The sequence below is a fragment of the Vidua chalybeata genome, chromosome 2 (genome assembly GCF_026979565.1).
Source record: "Vidua chalybeata isolate OUT-0048 chromosome 2, bVidCha1 merged haplotype, whole genome shotgun sequence".
NCBI classification, from domain to species: domain Eukaryota; kingdom Metazoa; phylum Chordata; class Aves; order Passeriformes; family Viduidae; genus Vidua; species Vidua chalybeata.
The window spans coordinates 95,990,252-96,003,992 of record NC_071531.1 but is presented as its reverse complement, the minus strand read 5'-3'; the positions used below and the strand labels follow the sequence as shown (position 1 = coordinate 96,003,992).

The window sequence follows — 13,741 nt, the reverse complement described above, 5'->3', positions numbered from 1 at the left end:
GGGTTATGATACGTAAAATGCCAGAAAACGCAAAACACATTGATAGTGCCATGTTGCGCTCACCCCTGCAGAGTAGAAATGTCACAATATGCATAAAAAGGCACAGGAAATACTGTTAATTATAGAGGTATTTTCTTGTGAAAAATTAAATATTACACTCAAAACAGAAGTTGGCTTCTCATGATCTAATAAGGAAATATATGGGGGGAAAAGCACTCTGCTCTGGGAAATGCCTCTGAAAGTAAGCTGTGATTACACTTCCAATCTGTAGCAACACGGAGCAATACCAGTGCTGTTGGTAGCCTGCACAAGAGGTACAAAGGTTCCAATAATATTTTGATGTGCTCACATTGCCAATTCCAATTAAATCTGATGGAGCAGCCATTGCAGGCTCTCTGGCCTCAAATGTCCCTCTATTTACCCAGCTCTCTCTCCTTGTCTTTGTGTCTATGTATGTCTTTGTGCATGTATGGGTCTACACAAACATTTGCATACATGTATGTGTGCTCACTAGAATGACTGGTGTAGGAATATAAAAAGGTAAAAGACACTTTCTAAAGCTAAGAAAGGTTGGGAAATTTCTAAACCTTCTCATGAGAAGCTAAGAAGTTAAGAACCAAGTGAATACATTTATATTTATCATAAGGAACAAGAAAAAACAAGTACTTATTAATAGTTCAAGATGTGAAAAATCCTAAATATATGCTTTGCAAAGATAGAAAAAGTTTCCATCTTAAATAATGAATTATTGTATATTGTTTGAAGTTCAGAAAAGTCCTTTTGTTAATGTTAAACCCATGTAAGTCCTTTTCTAATTAGTTAGAGTATAATAACTTTACCTTTTTCTTTTATACTATTAGTTCAAAAAATATGTAGAAAAAAGCTTTACATGAGCTACCATCTTATCTCTAATCTAGAGTTGCATAGATGTTATTATTTTCCTGTGTCTCTTACTTTTTACTTGTATGATACAAACAAATAATAAATCCTAAGTCTGCAACCAGTCAAGGTCCCATCCCATTTGTAAGACACGGACTGATCCAGCTCAGCTTTCCAAGCAGCTGCTTTTGGTATTTGATCTGTATTTGAACTGACACGAGCTGATCTCACATGTTCCATTGACGTCTCTTAGGAAGAGACCTGCAGAGACCTGTTACTGCCTGCCTATACTGCACACTGCTCAGTGGGATGAGGCTGCTTTCTGAGCAGGTCCCCAAAGGCAGTGTGTTTCTGCTGAAATCCCAGCAATGCCTAACTTGGGGCACATCTAAAATACGTATGCCAGTGGTTCACACAGCAGTCCGATGCAGAGACTTGATGCTGCAACCGTGGAAGTCCCAGAGCAGAATCCATCTGGCATTTTCACTGCACACCTTAATGCAGATTAATTGCATCACCTCTGCTGCCCGTGGAGGTCTGGTGGTCTGGTGCCCGTTCTCACAGTTGCCTTCGAGTGTGCTGTGGCTGGCACCTCCTTCACATTTGCTGTAGTGACATTTTCAGGCGTGCCTGCTTTGGCAAGCACTTCATTCCTCGGTGCGATCCAGGGAGGCAGGTGAAACCCAGCTCGAGGGACACTCCCGTCCCGGCGGTGCAGGAAGCAAAGGGGCTGTTGGCGGCTGGGCTGCCTGCGCCACACTGCACGCCCCGCTGAGACTCGGCCCTGCCCCGTGCTGCCCTGGGCTTATTTCACCCCGCTTCTCTCTCGAAGCCCCCAGGTGGAAGCTATTCATCCAAAGAGACGGGCAAAGCGCGAAACCGCTGGCATGTTGCCCGGCGGTGCCAGGCGGGGGCTAGCCTCCCGTGGGGGCAGGAGTGGGCCGGAGTTGAGGGATGTTCGCCCGGGCACGGCACGCTCTGCACATGGTGGCAGGTGGCCCTCTGTGCGCATCGTATCCACACCCCAACGCGGAGCTGAGTCCAAAGAGACCTCAAATAATTATTATTATTGTTATTGTTGTTGTTTTGTATTATTACTATATTACCCTCAACCAAACAAACAAACCAAACTCAGCAAAGACATGGATGTTCTGTTATGCATCTCTGTCTCTGCACGTTGCATCTTTTTCCTACCATTTCTAAGTTCGTGCATTTAATTTCTGTCACAATTTTTTAGGGAAAGGAAAAGTAAAGCGAGGAATTGGGGGTTGAGCAGCCTCATTCCCTCTGCTCCTGTATTACCAATCTTGGCTGCTGGTCGGTCCCGGTAACGTCCAGGCCGGGCTGACCCAGGGGCACCGGGCGAAGCTGGGGCGGCGCACGGGCAGGGACCACCCGGCTGGAGGCTGCGCCGAGTGGCGCAACCAGGGCAGAGCCTTTGCTGCGCCTCGGGAAGGAGCGTCGGGCGAGCTACCTGGACCGAACCTCGGCTTCGGGCTCGGAGCGCGCCGGGCGAGGCCCCCGCGGCGGCGGACTCACAGAGCCCCACCGCGGCTGCATGGAGCGGGTCAGGGCTTTCCCAAATGCGGAGCGACGTAACAGCGAACTTTCTGCGGAGTCGAGGCTGCTCCTTGGTGCGTCTGCCTCCGAGCGGTCCCGAGCGGCGCGCGTTCTCGGCTCGCCGACGAGCCCCGCTCCAGCGCTCGGCGGGCGCCTTCTCGCTCCTCCCCGTGCCCGGGGCGGCAGCCGGTGAGCACCGCGGAGCGCCCGGGGCGGCCTCTGCCTGCGCGGAGCTGCGCGGAGCCCGGCGCGGCCGCAGGGGGGCGCGGGCGGGCGGGCGCGGGAGCGGTGCGGGCGCGGGGGCAGCGCGGCGGGGGCGGCGGCGGGGGCGGCGGCCGGGCGGGCGGGGGGCGGCGGGACGGCGCCTGCCGAGGCACAGCCTGCGGCCAGCTCAGGAGAGAGCGCAGCGGCGAGGACGGAGAAACGCGGCGTGCGCCCGTCCGCGCTCCTTCCGCCGGTGTTGGGGTTTCTTCCCTCCCTCCCCGCGCCGCGCAGCCCGCGCTCCGGAGGGGACCGCCGCGTCGGGAGGAGCTGTTACTTTTTGCAGCCGGCATGAGGCTTCCCGGGGGAACAAGGAGACGCCGCGCTAAGCAACCGGGGAAGAACCTGCCTCTCATCTGTTGCAGCGGAACCCGGCGGCAGGCGCGGTTCCCCCGGCCGGAGGTGATGGGCACCCGCTGACTCGTGGCGTGCGTCCGAGAGTGCCTACATGTGTGGCAAACATGGAGAAAATAAAGTAAAAAATGCGGATAGTGCCTGAGATGGACGGCAGCCAGTGAAACAAAACAAACACGTTCTGAAGGGATTTAATTTGCAAACGGGATTGAAAAGGGTACAATTTCCATGGGAAAATGTGACCTGTTAAAACTGCTGTCGGAAAATGCCGGCTGTCACCGCAAGCACCTAAACCAAGTAAGTTCTCATCAGTTTTGATCTGTCCTCTTTCTGAGCCTTTGATTACCTTTTTGACCATCTGCAAAAAGAAGAGCCTGTGACTGTCTTAAGGTAACTTTTTGCGCCGACAAAAGCAGCCAAAAGCGACATCGTGCACGCCCTTGGCCTTTGGTGATAGTCCAGAGGAGTCTTTTAGGATCTCTTCCTTCCTCTGTAATAAACGTATTTTTCCCGGGCAGCCGCTGCCGCGGGGAGCAGCATCCTTCGGTCGCTGGGTGACACCTGCAGCACAGCGGAGCGCCCAGGGGGCCGGAGGGAGCGGGCGGGGGCCGCTCCGCGGGGCAGGAGGAAGCTCCGCATCCGCCACCCGCGCTCCGCGCCCACTCCACCCTCGTCCCCGCGGCTGCTGCCGGCCCTGCCGGCGCTGAGAGCGCCGCGGCCCCCGGCAGCGCCAGACGGGAGTTCACATGTCACGCATACGGGTGGGTGCGGGAGCCGCGCCATGGAGCGCCCCTGGTCCCCACGGTATGGCGGCCGCAGCTGGCGGTGTTCCCGCAGGTGTCTGTCCCCGAGGGGGCCTCGTTTGCCGCCGGCGCAGTCCGCAGGAACCCTCCAGGAAAGACGGGAGTCCTGTCAGGAAGCCCCCAGGAGGGACCTGGAGGACGGCGAGGTGCAGGCGGCAGGAGCAGAGCAGGGGGAAGTGGGCCGTGGGACGGCTCCTGGAGCAGAGGAAGGGACCTGGTGGGTTCATCCCCATGTGGGGTTTACAGGGCAAGGCCCTGACGCCTGAGGTGATGGGAGAGAAGCTATGATCTTGTTGGGAAGAAGCAGCTGATGCTCTGGAGGTTTAAATGCCGACAGAAATTCAGCACTCTACCGAGGCACACAACTGTAGTTGTGGCTACAGTTGTCAAAACCTACAGACTCGTTAATCTAATATTTCTTTGTTTTTACCAGAAAACATCTTTTATGCACTTTGTTTTACTGGACTTAGTTGAGTGACTTTCTGTTAGCATGGCAACTGATTTTAGATTTCTCTACGCATGACTTGTGAGATGGCTCTTCCAACATTACAACACCTTTCAGGTGAAAGTAAATAAAAACACCTTCTATTATGTGTTTTTGTTACAGAGAATGAGTACTCCACAAGCAAAAAAAAAAAAGAAAAAAAGCATAGGTAACAGAGATGCATGTTGGTTTCATCTGAGAAATAGGTAGTTCTAAGAAACAGTGCACAGAGATTTTCTTTAGAATGCAGACTAGACAGAGTGGGAAACAGTTTAAGGTCTACACACTAAATATCAATATTACGGGACCTTTAAGTCCAGTTTGTTTGAAATTTCAAATTTGTTGTATTGCAGTGACATGGAACATTTCAGTGTTTATGTTACTTGCTTCAAAGCTCACACCAAGATAGCTTAGAAAAGTTTTCTGTGCAAGCATACTGAATTTTCCATAAATTAACCTCATTCACTTAAGCAGTAGTTTTGTGTACAGTTAGGGAAGCCAGACACCAGTGAGAGTGCTTCAGACTTCTTCTAGAATAGCAGAAATTCTGGAAGACCTGAATTTTTTAGACAAGACTCAGAAATAAGCTTTATCCTTCAATATCAAAATAGCTGAAGCCAAACATGGTTTTCCTTTAGTGTTGCCTTCTACACTGAAAGGCCTTGGTCTTGTTTGCAGGAGGATGGCATTCTTTACCGTGGGGTTTTTTTTTTTTTCTCTTTCTTCTTCTGTTATTCTGACTTAAGAACAGATGAGACTCTATTTGGAAACAGGAAAACAAAAATATGTCTGTCTTTTAAATTTAACTTTAGCCACTTACTCTGGCTCTATGTATAGCAGTCATTGCCCTTAAAATAGCTCCAGAAAAAAAATCCATTTCTTCTTATCTCATGCTATTTAGAGACAAATACTGCTAGCTGAAATTTAAGTGAAATTGAGGTCATTACAGATCTGGTATGATTTTGGTTATCTTTTTGAGATATCTTTGCTTATCTACTGAAAGTATTGGGTCCTGACCAGTGTGGTTCTGCTCTTGGTGACAGTGGGCTTGCATTTTTTCAGCATGGAGAGACCACCAAGTATATATTGAAGGACACACATAGAGACAACAGTTAAGGGATTAGCTTTCACCTTTTTTTTTTTTTTTTTGTGTGTGTGTGTTTATTGCCTGACTTAATTGACAAGGAAAAATGTGCATGACTGCTCCTCCAAAGACCTGAGACCTGTCTCCCTACCAGTACACTGTTTAATCTGTCGTCAGCTTTTTCTGGGATTTGATTCACTGGAGTGAGATGGCAAAACCAACAGGGAAAATCCTGTATGGCATCTCTGCTTGCCTCTGGTGGTGCTGGTAGTCAGTGTTAAAAGGACTGAATTAATTTTGAAAATTATGACTAAGTCACCTTAACTTATCTTAGGGAAAGGCAGAATAGAAGCAGGAAGAAAAGACTCTCTTATAACCTGTTTAAAGAAAAAGCAGATAAAAATAGATGGAGCATTGTTCTATTCAGACATTTAATGGCTTCATGAGTGTCAGATTTCATTACTTTTTCTATTCAGTTTTAAGTTGTGTTGGGTTATCTTCCTGTTACTTTCTCAAATACAATGTTCTTAATTACTGAAGGAAGGTTGAAAGTAAAACTTTGTGTGTAAATCAATCTTCCATCACCATGTTTTGTGACAGAACAAAATTCCAGAAACCATCTGTTTTAGAAGTCCTGAATAATTGAGAAAGATAAGCCAAACTTTGCCCTTGCTTCATTACACTGACACTAGTTTAAGTAGTATAGCATAGTGTCAGTGTAACACCGGGAACAATGGTGCCAGGATCCTCATGTCCACTGTGATTTGTTGCTGGAAAAAAAAGTCTCCTGACTAAATACATACTAATTTAGTTTTGTTAAGTCAATGCAGGGGAAGGCTGAGCAATTTAAATCTTTCTGTAACAGATATGCATGCAGAAGTCCTTCAAAGGGGCATTACCTTTCTGCAAAATAGAATTTAAGACTGTCAAAAGAGGAGCAACTAAAAATAAGACAATTTCTTTGTACAGTGAAGTTTTCAAAGGAATAAAAAGGTTTTTAGTGTTCCACAATGACTAAAGTAACAAATAAATGACTTCACTATTGTATCATGTTCTTCTTGGAGTTGTGGGCTGTTTTGGTTTCATTTGAGGTTTTTCTTCTCCCTTCAAACGTCTGTTTTGGTTTAAAATCTCAAATTACTTCTTCCAGTCTTTTACAACCACATTTCTAGTTTAGATATTGACTGGCGTGAGACAAAAACTGAAAAGAACCTTGGATAAAAGTTACTTTTTTTTTTTTACAGCTAAGGTATTTTTCAGCAAGTATGGCCTGAAGTGGGACAGGAGAACTTCCTTAAATTTGCGTGAATAGTACGTTTGTCTAGGATTATGAACCAGTCAAATCTAATCTCAAAAGCTTCTGCCATACTTGTGCATGTCGGATGAACCATTTGAATGTTATGATCATATTATCTGGTATATTATGCAGTGGGTAGAAAGGGGAACAGTAAATGGAGAAAGACTTTTCACTGGGCTTTTCAGGGAAAGAGGTTATGAGATTCTTCTGGAGATGGTTTCCACATATCATTGGAAACTTTTGAGGATCAAGCAGCCTTTCCTCAGGAGGCAATTCCTCCATTCCACCACTGGTGCATGGACAGCCCCTGAGCAGTCAAGCCATGGGGTGGTGCCCTTAAGCTCTTCTAGTCCTAGCTCAGCATACACTGGTTTTCCATGATAAACAAGATCTTTTCCTTTGCTTTTGTTTCTTTAGAGGGGTTCTGATACCAGTGTTAAGGACCACAAGTTCATCCTTCCTTGGCTCAGAGAATCAGAAAGCTCATCCTACCCGCGTTCACACCCAAGAATGAAGGCAAAAGAAGTCTCGGGCTCCTCATGTCCTTGTGCCAGATAGTCAGACAAAGCACAGACCAGCTGATTGAGAGCTGGCACCGAGGAGGACTCCAGCCTCCTATAGATCTTGTGGCATGCAGGCTAACCTGTTCTGGCTACATTTGATAACCATAAACTGACATGGAATACCTGTTTGCCAGCTGTTGGGGTGAACCTGGAGTGTCTCTTTTCCTTTCCTGGAAAGAGAAGGGCTGAAGCAGAGAGTAAACCATCCTCTGTATTTTGTCATCTCTTTTATAACAGAACAAGCATCGTCCACAGGTGACTGTCTCTTTGTTAGCCATGCAGCAAACACCAAGACAACAAACCTTCCTTCTTAAGATAGATTTGCTGAATCCCAGCTGTGCAGAGCAGGCTGTGGTAGTACTTCATAAAGGTTGAATAAGCACAGAGGTCAGTAGATACAGGATAAATTATTGCTATAATCAGCCTAAAATGTACATTAAAAAAAAAAAAAAAACCAAAAACCATGCATACACATGCATGTGCTCCAAGCTGATGTACTAACTTTTAAAAAATCTGTAAATAGCATGAACTCATATCTTCTGGAAGTTTGCCAGCTGCCACCTCTGCAATCCAGTTTCCTTTCACAGAATTTTTCAAAACATAGAGTCTTATGCAAACTCTCTATAATAACTACTTAAATTATAACTACTTAATAACTAAAATTTTTGTCACTTTCCAGCTCAGGTGTCTGGTTGTCATGTCTGTAAGAGAGAGACAGCTGCTGCCAGAGAACCCAGAAACTCTCTCAGTGATGTTTAAGTAGTGGGGGTGATAATTAACCCAGGTCATAAAGCATGAATGGGGCATTAATGCAGCTCTGTATCCAGCCCAAAATGTATGGTGAGAAGTTGGACTGGCCTGAGAGCCTCACTTCTTCTTACATCTTACATCTAGAGCGATGGAGGCATTCTGCCACTAAGGACCTTCCTGCAGTAGACTCTCTGTGAGATTCACTGAGAATTCAAATTTCTTCTTCTAACCATTATTTAATTAAAGTACCCACATCAGGGTACTAGGTTAGCAGTTCTAGTAGAATCAATACTGTCCTGTGTTTGTTAAATTAATGGATAAACTTTCACCAGTGATCCTTCTGTAATTCCCTGAATCTGGGGAAGAATAGCAAAGATTTGAAGGTGAAATCTGTACTATTCCCTAGCATACAGATGTTTTTTAACCGATTAGCAGTTTGATGTCAGGCCAGAGAGTACTGGACTAAGAAGATAGAGCACCAAATTTATATCCGGTGAAAATGATATTTTCTTCTATATTTTTTCTTCTAAAAATTCATATACTTCCAATTAATCTTTACCAATAAATATTATATTCTGTGCATTGATTTGCTACTCTCATTTCCATTATAAAAAATAAACCAGACTGATTTACCTCCTTTGAGTAAAGGAATGAACAATAGGATTATAGCAGAAGATGAAGGGTCATATAGTGTCTGATTTAAGATTACCCCTAGTTCATTTCTATATACTGATTTTAATCAAAAATATTTTAATGGGAAATTTTGAAAAGCTCTAAAAAGGGATTTTTGCAGTGAAGGCCACCTAGGTCCCACAAATTTGATATAGTTGTGAACACCAACCACCTACATTCTTTGTATAGTCACTGGAGAGAGACAGAAACCTCCTGTGAGCAAACTAATCCAATCAATTTATACCTGACATAGAGGGGAAAGAAACCAGCTATTTATTGTTGTTGATTTTTGTTTGATTTCACAGAGCTGAAGTAAGGCAAGATGAACCTTACCCTAGTGGTGTCAAAAAACCCAAACAAACAAACAAACAGTTTCAGAGGACACATTAAATAGATACTGATTTTTTTTCTAAGGCATCTTAAGATCCTGTTGACTTTCTTGATAGTGATGCAGACATCATAACAACAACAGATGTCTGCAACATAATTTAAATATCCTGTTGTCTGTTGTCAAAATTTTTAGGAGTTTGTGAATGGGTTGGGTAGCTGAAATACAGCCTCTAGTTGTGCCAAGGAAAATGGGAGTGTCAGCTGGACTCTTGCAAAGGAAGAACACACTGTTCTGGGTGCTCACATCCTGCCTCCTCCAGGAGCAAGGTGACTCTTTTCCAGAGAGAACACATTGTATCTGTGGAGCAAGGGAAAGCAAGCACAGATTCTCTCTTCAAATGTACTCAGCATTGCCAGTGCCACAGTGTACCTTAGTCCACCAAACACAGAAACTATCTCTCAGTGATGAAATAGTTTTAAGTGATGTTCATGTGGAAATGCTCATTATTATTAAACATTTCAACAGCAATCCTTCTGCTGCTCTTCAGCACTGATTGCTGAATAGATCCTGCCTATCTTCCACTGAAAAACAGGAAAAGTATTCCATTTGTGTTTTGTTTATATTGACAATTTTTTATTTTTTAGGTTGGGAGAGATACTGGCCATTCCTTTCTGATGGTAATGATTTAAAGTTATGAGAGCTGCAGTCAATCCCTTGGATTTGTTTATGCTGGCACAGTGAGTTTGTTTTTCAAATTTGGTGTGTTCTGTAGTGCATTTATACCTGCAACACCACATGTGCTTTCCCTATAGTGGCTTTAACTGGCAGATACCCTACAGCAGGAATTTTGGCCATGAATAAAACCAAATCCAAGTTGCCTACAGAACAGTTGTCTAATTTGCCTTAAGCCTCTTAGCTACAAAACTGTCATTCCAAAGGCTGTAACTAACTGTTTGTCTTTGAATTCATCTAGACACAGTAGCATCAGACCTCTGCATCTGTATAGCCTTTAGAAAGAACTTGTTAACTTCATAGGGTGATTCATACGACATATCTTGAAGGAAATTAATTGCCCTCTGCAGGGAGTGCATTTCTTCACGTTTGTAATGAAGGAAAATTGGGATGACAAACCAGCCTTGGATGTCATTGTTTTGGATTCCTGGCTTATTGAATATGTGTCTTGGCTTTATTTTTTGCATATTTTAAATTGAAGTACTTTATTGTGTCACATAATGATTAATAAAGTTTCCAAAATCTAATATGAAGAATGTGTTGCACTAATTTTTTTTAATCTGTTAAGGAACCTGGTACCTATGGCACAGAGATCACATATTCCAACTTGATGACATGGGCAGGTATTTGCACTAACTCCTAGTCTGTAACTACTCTTGTATTTTCTCATAAAAGGCATCATGCTTCTTACAGAGCAATTGCAAAATAATATTTTGGTCTGTCCACTTACATAAAAATATTTTATTTGCGATTGTTTAACTTAATTTGTTTATGCACTGAGGCCAGTTGTACCAAATACTGATGCAATATGAGATGATTACATTTATTTTACTGCAGTATCTTTATGTAAAACTAAACTTCCACATAACTATTATTGGTTTTCTTCTTTTTTTTTTTTTTTTTTTTTTTTTTTTTTTTTTTTTTTGTAATTTAAAACTTTCTTTTTTCAAAATACTTAAACCAAGCAGACTTTCTTTTCAGTGTGATTTTGCTCACAGAGGAGGGAAGCAGGGGATGCTCAGTGAGCTGGGTTGCATTTCAGTTCTTGGCCACTAGTCCATCCTCAGAGCTGCACTGACTGACTGAACTAGCTTGACTGCGTAAGCTGGATTTTATAAGGATGGGTTAGAATCAAAGAAGGCTTTCTCATTCATGCCCACTGTGCTTCCTGTACACTCACTTCCTATAAACCACCCTCCTTTTGCTACTGCTTGTGCTGGCTTTAAGCCAAGTGGGAACATTTTTCCATCTGAAGAATTCCTTTGGAGTAAGAGCAGACAGGATTTAAGTTTATAGGTTTTTATAATTAAAAAGATTCTCCAGTGCATAGAATCTGGATGTATGTCATCTATCTGTTCTTTCATTTTATTTTGTTAAAGAAACATACTCTCATAGCAGGGTATTTCCTTGCTTAGCACCCTTAGTGAGGGGTTTTACCAATGTCTCCTTAATTGAAGTGCTCCTATGCATTCACCCATGTCCCTTATTAACTTCGGATTTCCCACTCACTTGCTCAGTACATGAAGTCCAGAAGTTTTAGGTGAGCTCTCATTGAGACTGAAGGGGATTTCATTTGGCTTTAATGGCACCAAGGTCTGTGGGAAGGAAGCAATCAGCTGTCCCCGAAGAGCAGTTTGGGCCAGCAGTACCTGTGAGTGGGTCCATAGGTCTGTGTGATGAGATATGTTCAAGCAGCTCTTTCTGGTTAGTCCTCAGAGCCTTTGAAGTTCTTCAGGGCATTGCTATTAACACCCAAGAAACAAGTAATTTAGGACATACTGTCTTGCACTACCCAAACTCCACGTGTCAGGGTCCGTATTTTCAGAAAGAATCATTGCTGATTAGTGATTCTTCTCAGTGATAATCTAAACCAGGCTTCTGCTAAAACCAGGGTTTGCTGAATTTGGGCAAATTAGCAAGGGCAAGAGTGGGACTTTGAGGAGGATAGAAATAAGTTGACATTTCAAAACAAAAGTGGGCAAAACAGCAAGTGTTGCCATTTCAAAGCAATCAAGGAAATAAAGGACCATGACTCTTGAGAGACATTAGCACACTCAAGTAGGTCAGCTCATGCTTATCTTCCCCATGATGCTCCTAGTGACAGTTAGATAATAGACACCTTTAAGGGCTTGATTTTCTTTTGGAAACATGATGGGTTGGTTGACGTGTACTGGGGCAATGTGATATTTTAGTCATCTTACTCCATAAGTGTTTTCTTGCCCAATTGCCTACTTACTGTTATTTTAACACTCTTTACTTAAACCCATTGCTGAAAAACAAAGCACACAATAAAAATTACCTAAACCAATCCACCACTCATGATAGCAAAGCTTTATGGCCAGCACATGATGGAATTCATTTTAAGAAATAAGATGCTTCCTTCTAATTTAACCTCAATTCAAGAAAGTATGCAAGCATAAAGAATTTCTGGTGTTCTGCTGAAAGCAGCTTCAAAAGGTGCTTCCTGTTAAGCATTGTCTTCACTCCATTTCTCAGTATGAGACATTTTCACATTTTCCTTAATCCAGGTTTAAGAGTACAATTTGAAAGTTCAGGTGAGCATTTTATATATGACACCAAGCAAAGATAACAATAATGCACAAATCAACTTCTCTTTAGCAATTTCTCAAGTGTTAGAAATACATTAAAGATGTTTGTGCTTTACATGTTTGCATTCTCCCTTGGAAGTATGACTATTGTTCAGATGTTCAACTCATTGTTCAAAATTTCTCCCATTCCTTTACCATATCTCCCTGAGAAAACTCATTTTATGACATACATTTGTTATATAAGTAGCTGTCATTTAAGAAGGTCATTTTGTAGCCAAAGATGCCATGTTCAAAAACTTTCAGCCACTTTTGCATATTGTAAATGTTCCTAAAATCCCAAAAGCTTTGTGCTTTTTTATTTATTTGTGCATTTATTTGTTGGATATTGCAACTATGCATACTCTTTGGTCTTAGGGAAATATTAAGATCATAAGTGAATTTAAGATGGTGATAATGATCAAAGTAATTTGAAATTACACCACTCTTATGTGAAATTTTACAAAATACAAAATAAAACAATTGCGCCTTCTCATCGACCCTACATAAGTAAAGATGATGTAATTTTAGAAAATTTGTACCCTTAGTTTCAAGAGAATTATAGTGCTCTGGCAGCTTCTTGTTTCTTCTCAATAATTTAGCAGTTTATGAAAAATATTTTGTGTTTACTTTTCCACTCTAATGCAGTCAATGCAATTACAAATTGTGGAGAATCTAATCCAAAATCTTTTCATTGTTGAGTATTTTAGAAAAATATGTAGTCCCGAAACATTAATCTGTTCACAATTATTGTCATGATTGCAGCCAGCATCTGTCTTGTGTAATATAAAATTTTCTCCATTCTCTGTCTAAATACCTTTTTCTGTTGCAGTTTACAGACTCATATATGGAGTACTGATGGAGGGAAGCAGTGAATCTTTGTTTTAAATATATTGCTATAGTTGACAAGGTCTAAAATCTCACTGTGTCTGATTGTAAGAATTCCTGCATCTTTCTGTTGCTGGGAAATTGACTTTAAGAGTGAAAATCAAGTAGGGAATTACATGTAAATTTTTTAAACCAAACTTCTCTTTTAATCTTTTGTAAAACATTCAGGAGTCATTCTGAACAGGGTTTTATAGAATTGCCAGAAACCAATTTCTATGTCAAGGTTATAGCACATCAAATGAAAAAATACCAGTCTTGGAAGTCTCTACTATGAGCAGAACTCTAGTGTACTATTATATATTCAGTATGTTCAAGCTGTTATTCATATTTCCAGTAAATCACATAAATTTCACTGAACATAAGATAACATGGGTTTAATATTTTATCTACTTACGTCAACTGTGAAACCAGACTTTGTATTACCATGGGATGATTTCCAAGATTATGGATGCTCCAATTGTATTCTGTACCAAAATACTCATATTTATAGATCCTTAC

At 42.4% G+C, this 13,741-nt stretch overlaps 1 protein-coding gene across 1 annotated transcript in view; it reads left to right on the top strand.

Moving 5' to 3' along the window:
* The first annotated feature begins 2,905 nt into the window (after window positions 1-2,905).
* TRPC4 (transient receptor potential cation channel subfamily C member 4) overlaps window positions 2,906-13,741 on the top strand; it is a 131,227-nt gene continuing 120,391 nt past the window's right edge. The window contains exon 1 of the mRNA XM_053934709.1: window positions 2,906-3,351. The gene's annotated coding sequence lies outside the window, so the exon portion shown is untranslated. The remainder of the gene's footprint in view (window positions 3,352-13,741) is intronic.